Below are 12,670 nucleotides of genomic sequence, written 5' to 3'. Positions count from 1 at the left end.
GGTGGCATAGACTCTTTCTCTCTTTTAGATGAGCCAAATACGTGTAGATGAGTGTGACACAAGCAACATGTGGTACTTGGGCAAATAAGCATAACGATAAAAGAATTAGAGTAAAGGCAACGACAAAGCCTATATTATTGGGGGAATGGGAAACACCACCTACTTCAATGAATGGTGGCAATGCAATGAACACACACAAGCGCATGACACATAGTGGGAACACGTATACAACCCCCTTTTACATAGAATCGATGTGATAAAGAAAATTCTCTCTTCCAATATTACTCTTTAGTTCTCATGCTTAACAAATCTCACACGTATAGTATGTGTGTTATCTCTAAAAAATTTTGAAGAGGCAAAGAGTACATGCTCTTCTTGATTTAAAAACTCTTTGAACAGTCAACTCTCTTGAAATGTAAAATTTACAAGAAATATTAACAAATCCCTTGAATTCTCTTCTCTTGTTTATGTTATACTCTGTGTGTGACTACCTTCAGCCTTATAGCCATGCCAGGCATTTTGAATCCATGTGCGCACACACACACACCCATACACACACTCTTCCAACGATAAATATTAAGTCTTATTGGGCTCATATCTCAGGGATTATGCAAAATGTATAAATGAATGAATACGGGGGGAATTAAGGATTAATTTCGAAGGGATGTCATTTATACTGAGATAATACTGTTTTGTATTTTATACACGAATAAATTTATTTCCTCCGTTGTAGATGATGTTGTATAGGTCCAATGGTTATTTGGTGTGTGTATGGTTGGTGGATTGCCTGCTGCCTGGCTGACTGGCTGGCTGGCTGGCTAAGCCAAACGAACAGTCTTATTCACTCAATGACCGTCGGTGTGGCGTTTTGCCATTTGTACTGCTGCTTCTGTTGTGGATTGGATTTAGTTGCCTCTAGTGGCTCAGTTCAGGGAGTTCAGTAACGACGACAAGTAGTATGTCAGTTTGTTTGGTGCAGTGTTTGGAGAAAAGTTTCGCTGTATTGAATGTGCCCGTGTACTGTAGATTGTGTATTGCATGGATATAATGCTATTATAATACTGCGGCTTTTTACTTCATATAGCAAGACTTATTACTACAGTGCCTCTTTGGGGAAATGTCACAAGTTGTGGATGTTTGAGATTTGTTTTTTGTTAACAGAAATCGGTTATATTTCTTTGCAATATGTAAACCAATCTCCTCATGTGAATTAATGGAAATGAATATTTTTTGTCTTCATTAACGAAATTAACTGACAATTAAGACAAGTATTATTGATATATTTTCTTATGTGATTGACTTTTATAAACTTGAAAATTGAATAAAGTTGATAAAATATTTTCTAAAATTTAATTCAAATTTTAATTGAAAAATATTTGATGATGTTGTTTCTGTGTTCTTAAAGCTTTGTAGTGAATAAAATGCGATATATCACGATAGAGCCTTTTTTATTTTCTACCGGGAAATTTTTGTATTAAAATTACATAAAAAATTATTTTTTTTAGGGAAAAATTTTTTTTGTTACCTTCAGGCTAAACAAAGTTCGTTGGGAATAAACGTGGCAAAGGGGTAATAGAACCAACGTTTGAATTACCTTTAAAAATACAAATTTGTCGGTGGGAAGAATAATTTTTGTTGTGTTAATATGTTAGAACATTGCATTTTCTTAAATACTAAGTCTCTGATCACCTAAATTTTGTCCACATTTGGGAGGTGTCCGGTTTTTAGAGTGTCCAAGTTTGAGAGGTTTCACTGTATATGCCTGTAAAAAGTCAAATCGTAGTATCGATTTCTGGGTAACTACATCCATAAAAGGGTTCGATAGAATTTGACATATCTACGGACGAATAACACAGTGATAGAAAAAATGTCGTTATATCAAAGAAAGGTGTTATAAAAATTGAGCCAATGAAACAAATTCGTAAATACAATGGAAATTTCCATTATTATGATGAATTTTTTGCAAAATAATGAAATGTTTCGTACTATTAATGAAAGCTGTCATTGTCGTAATGAACATTTTTCGTTTTATCTAGGTTAGGTTAGGTTAGGTTATGTGGCAGCCCGATGTATCAGGCTCACTTAGACTATTCAGTCCATTGTGATACCACAGTGGTGAACTTCTCTCTTATCACTGAGTGCTGCCCGATTCCATGTTAAGCTCAATGACAAGGGACCTCCTTTTTATAGCCGAGTCCGAACGGCGTTCCACATTCCAGTGAAACCACTTAGAGAAGCTTTGAAATCCTCAGAAATGTCACCAGCATTACTGAGGTGGGATAATCCACCGCTGAAAAACTTTTTGATGTTCGGTCGTAGCAGGAATCGAACCCACGACCTTGTGTATGCAAGGCGGGCATGCTAACCATTGCACCACGGTGGCTCCCTCGTTTTCGTTTTATCTATGAAAAACTTTCATTAGCTCGATTTTAATTAAATTTTCTCTGTGTGCATTATAATAGTTCAATTAATGAAGACTAAAGCAACATAATGAAGAATATATTCAAGAAGAGTGATATACGAGCTTGGTCCCAAAAGCGCATAATGTCCCGAGTGGCTGACAGGGTATTATCGTATATTACATTCTTTTGAAAGGCTTTTTCTAAATTTCACCCAGTACGAACTTGGGTTTTTTTTTATTTTTTGTTTGTCATAGTGAAGCTGGAGAGCACTAATGGTCAGCGAATCGACTCTTGTTTTCGGAATGTGAAACGCGGGGCGAAACCATATAAAGTTGAGATGTTGTGTAAGATGACTTTTCTCCTTCGATGGCTAAAGTCAAAATTTAATTTTTAAGTTTTTCAAATTATAGCACCTAATTTTCAATACTATCCACACCCACACAGGAAAAATATCACTAGCATAATTACAATTACAAAATTGATTGAAGTTGCTATCATAATCGATTAAGAAAATAATTGGTACAATTAACCTTTTAATCAAATTAAATTAAACTAAATTATCCAAATTAACATTAAATAAAAAAAAATATTCTCACTTAAAAATTTATTTTGCATATAAAGAAATTTGTCCCGGAATATTTAGTTTCCATATAATACACTTCATTACATTAAAGAAAAATGGGAAAATTCATTATAAAGTAGAAACTCCTATAAATTACAGGATTTTTGAGTATTGGGCCCAAAATTAATTAAGCCAATTAAAGAAATAGTGTAACGTGCCGAAGAAATTTAATTTTAATTAATATTTTAATCGAGTACATATTTTATTTCTAATTAATTCTCTAAAACAAAAGTAATCTGCAAAAATTTAAAGAAAATTTTATCATAAAGCTACCAAACAAAAAAATCTTGTTTTGCAAAAATGTATTTCTATGGAAAATTTTGTCAAAATGTTGTGAAAATTTTATTTATATAGAAAAAATTTAGTTCTATAGAAAATAGAAAGAAAAAAAAAGAATAGAAAGAAAATATTTATATAGAACATTTTGTAAAAGTTTTATTTCTATAGAAAATTTTGGCAAAATTTTATATCTATAGAAAATTTTGTTAAAATTTTATTTATATTTATTTTATTTATTATTTTGTCAAAATTTTATTTCATTGTTGTTGTTTTTGATTTCAGCTTAAAACCATGCATTGACTAAACTATTTACAAGTGTAGCTTAACCAACAGAGGAAAAGGATGTTTGTCAAATTTATTTGGCCAAAGCCCTATAGACTGCAAGATGGTTGGATGGACGCACGTTTCGGAATTACCACATTCCTAATCAGCATCCTCTACTAGCACCAAACTATCAATAATAAATTCATCAATAATATCAATAATAAATAAAACTATCAGAATAAATTCAGGCAGTTCACTAAACCCAAAAGTAAACCACACTTGAACATTCCGAAAAAAGGTTTTACATGATAGCCGGCTTATGCCGAAATAAATAAATTCGTACAAACATATCTCTTTTCCTTTGCCACCGTCAAATTATCGATTTGAGTGCAGTTGGCTGGGTTTATTTCGAGCGTGCTTCCTCTTTTTCTTCATTCGTTTTGCTTTGTTATTGTTGGCTTTTTTTTCTTTAACCATTGTTGTTGTTTTTGATTTCAGCATAAAACCATGCATTGACTAAACTAAAAAATTTTTTTTTAATAGAAAATTTTGTTAAAATTTTATTTCTATAAAAAATTTTGTTAAAATTTTATTTCTATAAAACATTCAAATTTTATTTTTATATAAAATTTTGTCAAAATTTTATTTCTATAGTAAATTGGTCAAAATTTTATTTCTATAGAAAATTTCGAAAAATTTTATTTTTATAGAAAATTTCGAAAAATTTTATTTTTATAGAAAATTTGGTCAAAATTTTATTTCTATAGAGAATTCTATTTTTATAGAAACTTTGGTCAAAATTTTATTTTTATAGAAAATTTTGTCATAATTTTATTTCTATAGAAAATATAGTCAAAATTTTATTTCTGTGGAAAATTTTGTCAAAATTTTATTTCTATAGAAAATTTTGTCAAAATTTTATTTCTATAGAAAATTTTGTCAAAATTTTATTTCTATAGAAAATTTTGTCAACATTTTATTTCTATAGATCATTTTGTCAACATTTTATTTCTATAAAAAATTTTGTCAAAATTGTATTTCTATAGTAATTTTTTTTAAAAACTTTATTTCTATAGAAGATTTTGTTAAAAATTTATTTCTGAAGAAGATTTTATTTCTATAGAAAATTTTGTTAAAATTTTATTTCTATAAAAATGTTTATCAAAACTTAATTTTTATACAAAATTTTGTCAAATATTTATTTTTATAGACAATTTTGTCAAAATTTTATTTCTATAGAAGCTTTTGTCAAAATTTTATTTCTATAGAATATTTTGTCAAATTTTTTTTTATACAGAAAACTTTATCAAAATTTCATTTCTATAAAAGGTTTCGTTTTTTTTTTATTTCAATAGAAAATTTTGTTAAAATTTTATTTCCATAGAAGCTTTTGTCAAAATTTTATTTCTATAGAATTGTCAAAAAAAAAAAATTATATAGAAAATTTTATTTCTACAGAAGATTTTGTTTTTTTTTTATTTCTACAGAAAATTTTGTCAACATTTTTGTTCTTGTTTGTGAAGAACCTCTTAGTTGGAGGAGAATATTTGGTAAAATCTACCAAGACATCAAGAATTCTACCAATCTATCAAACAGTAAAAAATCTACCATTTTCGGTAGAATTCTATTGACTGTGGCAGTCATGATCCCAACTCTCTTTTATGTTCGGTAAAGACATAAACATTGTAAAATATCTACCCAATTACCAGTACAAAATTGTAAGTCGTTCTTAACGAAACTACCCATGAAGTTCTTTTGTATAAAGTGTAGGAAATGGTCTAATTGACACCTAAATATCGTAAAAACGATCAGAAAACAATAAAAATAGAATTAGAATTTTCAATGTCATTTCGTGTTTTGACTACCGCTTTGCAAATTGGTGGAAATTTATTTTTGCGAAAGTTAAATAAAAATCATTTGTTTATTACCAAAGATATTTTACACAAAAGCCGCCACTAGTGGGATTCGAACATTCGATATTTACAAAAGCACATGTACAATTAAATTGAAATTTTTAAATTACTTCCGGATTAAACCAAATTCTTTGTTTTGCATATTTTTTAAATGGACTATCAAGTCCATTATTAAAATATTTTTCCATTCATAATAATCTTCCTCTCAGAAGAAACTTTTCATTTCATATAGTACGTCATTTGCCTACAATCATTTGGCTATCACTGTAATTTGCGTGTTGTCTGTTTGTATTACATTTAATAACCAAACGATCCATAAAACGAAGAGTTAAATCCAAAATAATAATCCCGCACGAAATTAAATCCCTCGCCCACGCCACATCAAAACGCACACAAGCAGCCTGGCATTCAGGCTGGTAAGAAATGGAAAACAGCACTCATTCACTCACACACACACAGCCATACTAACAAACACAGATAGCAAGGCTAAATCCATCTGAAAACACCGACACACAAACACTCACAATTGAACACAGTGGGTTGAATGGATATCACTGAATCTTCCGATTGGAAAGAGCCACCAAAGCAAAGCTGCATTACCAGATATTCAACCAAACAATGGTCATCACCCATACACTTACAAGTTAGCCAAGGGGGCAGCGGATGAACGGACGGACAGACGGAATGGATGGACGAACAATACGACAGAGAGACAAATAGACCGACACCCAAACGCTTATCCACACAACAGTCTTGCACAAATAAATGCGGGGGGTGACTGTCAGTAAATCGCCTAGCATTGGAGATTCGCCAGGCAGCGAAATTTCGACGGTAGCTACAACAATGTGGCAGCAGCCACATGCTCGAATGGTATAAGCCCAAACTGCTAAAACTCAACGCAAACAGCTAAGCAGAAATGGATTATGTGAGCTCTCACTCTCAAACTCTAGGCTATGGCAATGGGGTCTGCTACCACCTCAACTGCCTCCTTAGCTGGCGGATACAAAAGATTCAAATTCAGACAGCCATCTAGCCAGGCCGCCAGTGAGCTGGGTGGCATTACCAATGTTGTTATGATTGGGAATGATTTCTTCTCCACCGTATGTTTGCCTCTAAGCGAGCATATCTCCTCTGCCGGATGGATAAGTGGAGAATGTAGTAGCTGACATTGTGAAGATGTGATTGGGTTGCTGCATTCATGTTAGCTGGCTGCCTGGCTAGATGATTTGGCAAAACTCATGACGATGATGATGAAGATGAGTGAATGCTTTGGATCTGTCTCTTTGGACTAACGGGGTAGTGGAAGATGTAGTGTCTGAAGGGATTTGGCGATGGATGCAGTAGCAGCAAAATAAATTAAGCTTTGGCATTAAGCTAAAGGCTGAACTAAACACATCGCACACAGACAGCATCAGAATGGCTAACACCACTGGGAAGCTGCTAGAGTTGCCATACGAATTTTAATATTTTCAATGGGGATTATGAGAAATGTGATCCAAGTTCACAGGAGCAGTGGTAGAATTGAATGAAATGAAATGAATTGAAGATAATGGTACACTCTCAAAAAAAAACAAAAAAAAATAAATAAATAAATAAAATAAAATAAAATCGCTTCTGTAACATATACTCCCAAACATATTCATATATATTTTCAGGATTGGTCCAAGCAAAATATTGTTTGTATAGTTCAAACTTATGTTATTACGTTTCACCTTATGCATACACTTGGTGAAACAACTTTTAATGAAATTTTCTTTGTGTGTATGTATTTTTAAGGCGTCAATTGGATACTTCCAGTTTTTACTTGCAGCATACCCACTTGGTCTCTCTTTCTAAAAACATATATATTTTTAGGAAATTTCTAAATTAATATATGTTTGATTCCACATATATTATATTAAAAAAATGTTATGTCGGAAACATAATATATTTTAACATATTAACATAGATCTATTGAGAGTACTTTGCATAAAGTAGTCAGTTTTTTTGCATAACTGGTCTAATAGGAGAAATGTCACATTAATGATGTACTTTGGCCGTTTTAAAGCAAGCAGGTACAAAGAGATTTTCCAAAAGATCAGCGTATGTATGATGTCTTGGTGCATCACAGACTCTTGTTTTAAGACAGCTACATATATTCTTAATGCCATGTTACATCTATTGCTTTTAACTAAAATCAACGGGTGAACACTATAACTAACAAAGGAACTTCCTAACAACGGAAGGAATTTTGATCACTCTAAGCCAAGCAGATAATAAAGAGTATGTGGACATAGGTTAGGTTAGGTTAGGTGGCAGCCCGGTGTATCAGGCTCACTTAGACTATTTAGTCCATTGGGATACCACATTGGTGAACTTCTCTCTTATCACTGAGTGCTGCCCGATTCCATGTTAAGTTCAATGACAAGGGACATCCTTTTTGTAGCCGAGTCCGAACGGCGTTCCACATTGCAGTGAAACCACTTAGAGAAGTTTCAAACCCTCAGAAATGTCACCAGCATTATTGAGGTGGGACAATCCACCGCTGAAAAACTTTTTGGTGTTCGGTCGAAGCAGGAATCGAACCCACGACCTTGTGTATGCAAGGCGGGCATGCTAACCATTGCACCACGGTGGCTCATAGACCGTCATCAATCCGGAGTGCTTGACTCGCCGGTTGATTTTAGAATATTCCCGAGGATGAAGTCTTCTTGAATAACAAGTTCATGTACGAAGACAATGTCAGTCGACTTTATTTAATGCTAGGGCTAAAGAGACTCCCTTACAGAGGGACTTATTTTGATGACTCTAACGTAATGGTATGTGGATCGATACAATTACGAAGCAGGCGTTCTAGACTCGCCAAGCGATTTAAAAAGGTCCAGCGAATGTAGTCTGCTTGCATTACATGTTAATGTTGCACGACAATGTCAGTCGACTAGGGATTATATGAGAACTCCAAAGGATTGTCGACAGAGGCTATCATCAGGCCGGAGTCCTCGGCTTGCCGGTTGATTTTGAAAAATCTAGCGACTGAATTATTTGTGCATCTCAGGCTCAGACTTTATTGAATCCCCAAACGATGAGATGAGTAATTTTACGATTCTAAAGCAAATAGATATTCAAAGCTGTGTGGACGGAGACCATCACCAAGCAAGAGTTCTCTGCTCTCCAGTCGATTTTAGACAAGTCCAGCGAATGAAGACATTGTCCATATCCGGCTCATTTAACAAAACTATGCCAATAGACTTTATTGAACACTAGGGCTAACAAATGAACTACCAAATGATTAGACACAATTTTACCACTCTATGGCAAGCAGATATTCAAAGGTATGTGGACAGAGCCTCTCATTAAGCAAGAGTTCCAGGAGATTTTAGAAAAAGCCAGCTAATGAGGTTTTTGTTCATCTCAGTCTCATGTAAAAATGTTGTATGAATTTCCTTTAGATATAATCGAATAGTTGGCTTTATTGAGAACTGGTGGTAACAAAGCTTAGGTGGCTGCCCGGTGTATCAGGCCCTCTTAGACTATTCAGTCCACTGTGATACCACATTGGCGAACTTCTCTCTTATCACTGAGTGCTGCCCGATTCCATGTTAACCTCAATGACAAGGGACCTCCTTTTTATAACCGAACGGCATTCCACATTGCAGTGAAACCACTTAGAGAAGCTTTGAAACCTTCAGAAATGTCACCAGCATTACTGAGGTGGGATAATCCACCGCTGACAAAACTTTTTAGTGTTCGGTCGAAGCAGGAATCGAACCCACGACCTTGTGTATGCAAGGCGGGCATGCTAACCATTGCACCATGGTGGCTCTCGTGGTAACAAAGGACGTGGAACTTACGATAGCGGAATGAGCATTAGGATCCACATAGAGATATGTAAAACAGTGAAATCGTCGGAAACGCGATGAAAACATTATGGGGTTTTGGGTCACCCCATAATGTTTTCAGATAGAATAAGAATGTAATGAAGGAGAATAGAACGACAATCAGGAGGTCATTGGAATAATGAGCCCTCCGTTCATAGAGATCAGGGAATATTTGGAATTTGTCGAATATGAGCAGCGGAAGTTGAAAGGTAAGGTTTGAAGGCAGGATAGAGACATAGATAGTATTCCAAGCTCTTCTCATTATTATAGAGCTTGGTGTACTACCCATTTCTCTACCTTACCTTCGCGAGATGTGGATTTTGGCCTATGGGGACGATGTGTGACTCAGAACCTGTTTGAACCAAGTTGTGAGAGTTAGTATATAACTAATATTGAGTCCATTATTAAAACATCGTTGCATCTTATGGGTATAATTCATTTGGGGCATATTTCAGGGAGCATCTTGTACGTTCTAGCAAGTATTTTACCAAGTTGTGAACTTGGTTCAAACAGGTTCTGAGTCACACATCGTCCCCATAGGCCAAGATCCACATCTCGCGAAGGTAAAAGTAAAATATTTGCTAGAACGTACAAGATGCTCCCTGAAATATGCCCCAAATGAATTATACCCATAAGATGGAACGATCTTTTAATAATGGACTCAATATTAGTTATATACTAACTCTATAGGCCCAAAATCAATTTCTGCTCAGATTGTGACAAAAATCCCATAAAAATTTACCCCTTAATTTTTTTAAATATGAAAATGCGGTTTATCTCTCAAACCTATACCAATGTTACCCCACAAATGCTTATGTTTATCAATTCAGTAGAGGTGGTTTAGGGTATGATATAGTCGGCCCCGCCCGACTTTCTACTTTACTTACATGTTTCTGATTACATTCATCCATTTAATCATTTGCCTTCTTTGCCACTCTATCCTCCATTTCCGCTTCAAAATATAATCAAGATATTTTTTTTATAATCCCTTTAACATCTTGATTAAATTCAACTACTTTGGCAACTCTATAATAAGACAATACGGAATGGTTGCTGGATGTCTCTGATGATGCTCGTTTCATGTGGCTGGATGTTGGCCCCCTTCTAAATGCGATGGGATGGCATGACGATTGTCTGAATGTACTTTGGCTTAAGGATTAACGCAAAAGCATGAGCACACATACAGATCCACATGATGAGATACATCCGCCAGTGACATTAATACAATGGGATGATGTTGACAAACAGACAAGAGATGATTCCTCATTCTAAGAGAGCACGAGAGAGAAACAAATTTGAATTTGTTTTGATTCAAAGACCCAAACGATATAAGAGTCTTTACCAAAACAGAGAGTTGAATAAAAAAGAGCACATATAAAAGTCAGTAAAAGGGTTCTTATTTGGCGGCTAGAGCGTATTTCATGGTATGCAAAGGTATGGCATGGCTTTATATTAAAAGTGAAGGGGGGAAAGGAGGGAAAATCCACCAAGGGATTTTTTGGCGGGCAGCAAAGGAAGTCGCCAAAGTGAATTCTTAAGGATTATAGGTTTGCTGTTGCTCTGTTGTTATGCTCTGTCCTCTGTACACTCCATCTCTTTGGGGATATAGTGTATCGATGTATGTGTGCGAGTCTTTGGTTGTATTAAGGCCAAACAGACAAACTTTCACAAAACCCAAACTGTTTTGGAGATAAATCCTTAAAGCCTTACGAACGAATATGGATTGTTGTGTGCCTTTATGAATGTGATGCGTGTGTTCCTGTGCGTGTGTGTGTGTGTGGTATTGGGTTTCAGTCAGTGTGGGCCCCCTCTTTTGCCATTGGGATTAAAATTTACGCTCGATGGATAAATAAATGACTGCAGCTAACGCTGTGTGCGGATGTGAATGCCAGTGAAGATTATGATTTAATGGCAATGGCAACAACAATAACAATGGCCTCATATAAATTAGGAAAATGTACGTGCCACTCTGTTTAGTCCGAACCGGTAGACAAATCGTCAGACTCCATACACAATAGCAGCAATAGCATTTGTAGTGTATCTCAATGTTTGAGACAATCCAATTCAAATCCATTCTTTCACGCAGTAGGGATTTATTCACGTATCATAGATACAATATGCTTTAGAGGAGTACTGGATTTTGCATTGAAAATTTTAATAATTTGAAGCCATTTGAGATTATTATAATCATCAATTGTTGTGATTAGTAGAAGTATATATGGGTTATTCCATACAAATTGGATGACTAGATATTTATGCATTGAGAAAATATATTTGGGTTTTCCATTTTAGTTGGTGGCATCATTGGATCATACATGCAGAGAAGGAATATGATTACCTTCTAGAGCAATATGTTATTTTTGGATGAGGAGAAAACAAAATTTTTGCCGCAAATATGGTGTTTTCTCGCCAAACATAAATTGGTTGTTGAAATCAGATCATAATGTTCGAGATAATAACATGGTTGTGACAAACATGTTACATGTTCACCGACCAAAAATGAAATTTTGCGTTAGAAGGTGATCATAATCCTTCTCTGGGTGCAAAGATGATGCAAATCGTAAAGTCACTGTGAATGGGGAAACGCAAAGTATGCGTTGGATGGAGTTATAGAGTTTGGTGAACATTTTACTTTACCATCGGGAATGTCAATTGGTCATGCGATTTAACGCCATAGGACCATTTTCTGTGCAGCGATGATAAAGATCATATCTATACATTGGAAGACAACAAATAAAGATTTTATGAATTTTTCTGAATTTCATGTTTTTTTTACATTTCCCTATAGCTCTTAAAAATTCACCCCTTATATATACTGGTTACCGAGACCTCTTACATTACATTTAAATGGCCGAATAGCGACAAAATTAATATCTCAAAAAAAAAAAAAAAAAAAAAAAACAAGTATATATGGCCATAAGTTCGGCCAGGCCGAATCGTTTGTACCCTCCACCATGGATTGCGTAGAAACTTCTACGAAAGGCTGTCATCCACAATCGAATTACTTGGGTTGTGGTATCTTAAATCGTTTTCTAAATTGTGAGTTAGTCCATACGTGGTATATATTAGACAAAAAAGTCCAAGGTAAGTCTACAAATAATTACGAATCGATATGGACTTTTGCACGGTACGTAGGGAGCCAGAATTGAAATATGGGGGTCGCTTATATGGGGGCTATATACAATTATGAACTTTATATGGACCATTTTTTGTGTGATTGGGGATCGATTTATCTGAGGGCTATATATAACTATGGACCGATATGGACCTAGTTAGGAATGGTTGTTAACGGCCATATACTAGCACAATGTACCAAATTTCAACTGACTCGGA

General features: G+C 34.6%; 1 protein-coding gene across 1 annotated transcript in view; it reads right to left on the bottom strand.

The window, feature by feature from the left end:
• dve (SATB1_N and homeodomain domain-containing protein dve) overlaps positions 1-12,670 on the bottom strand; it is a 360,655-nt gene that overhangs the window by 51,034 nt on the left and 296,951 nt on the right. The gene's annotated exons all lie outside the window — the stretch shown is intronic.

This window comes from Haematobia irritans, chromosome 5, assembly GCF_050003625.1.
Source record: "Haematobia irritans isolate KBUSLIRL chromosome 5, ASM5000362v1, whole genome shotgun sequence".
Taxonomy (NCBI): Eukaryota; Metazoa; Arthropoda; class Insecta; order Diptera; family Muscidae; genus Haematobia; species Haematobia irritans.
This window is presented reverse-complemented; position numbering and strand designations above follow the sequence as displayed.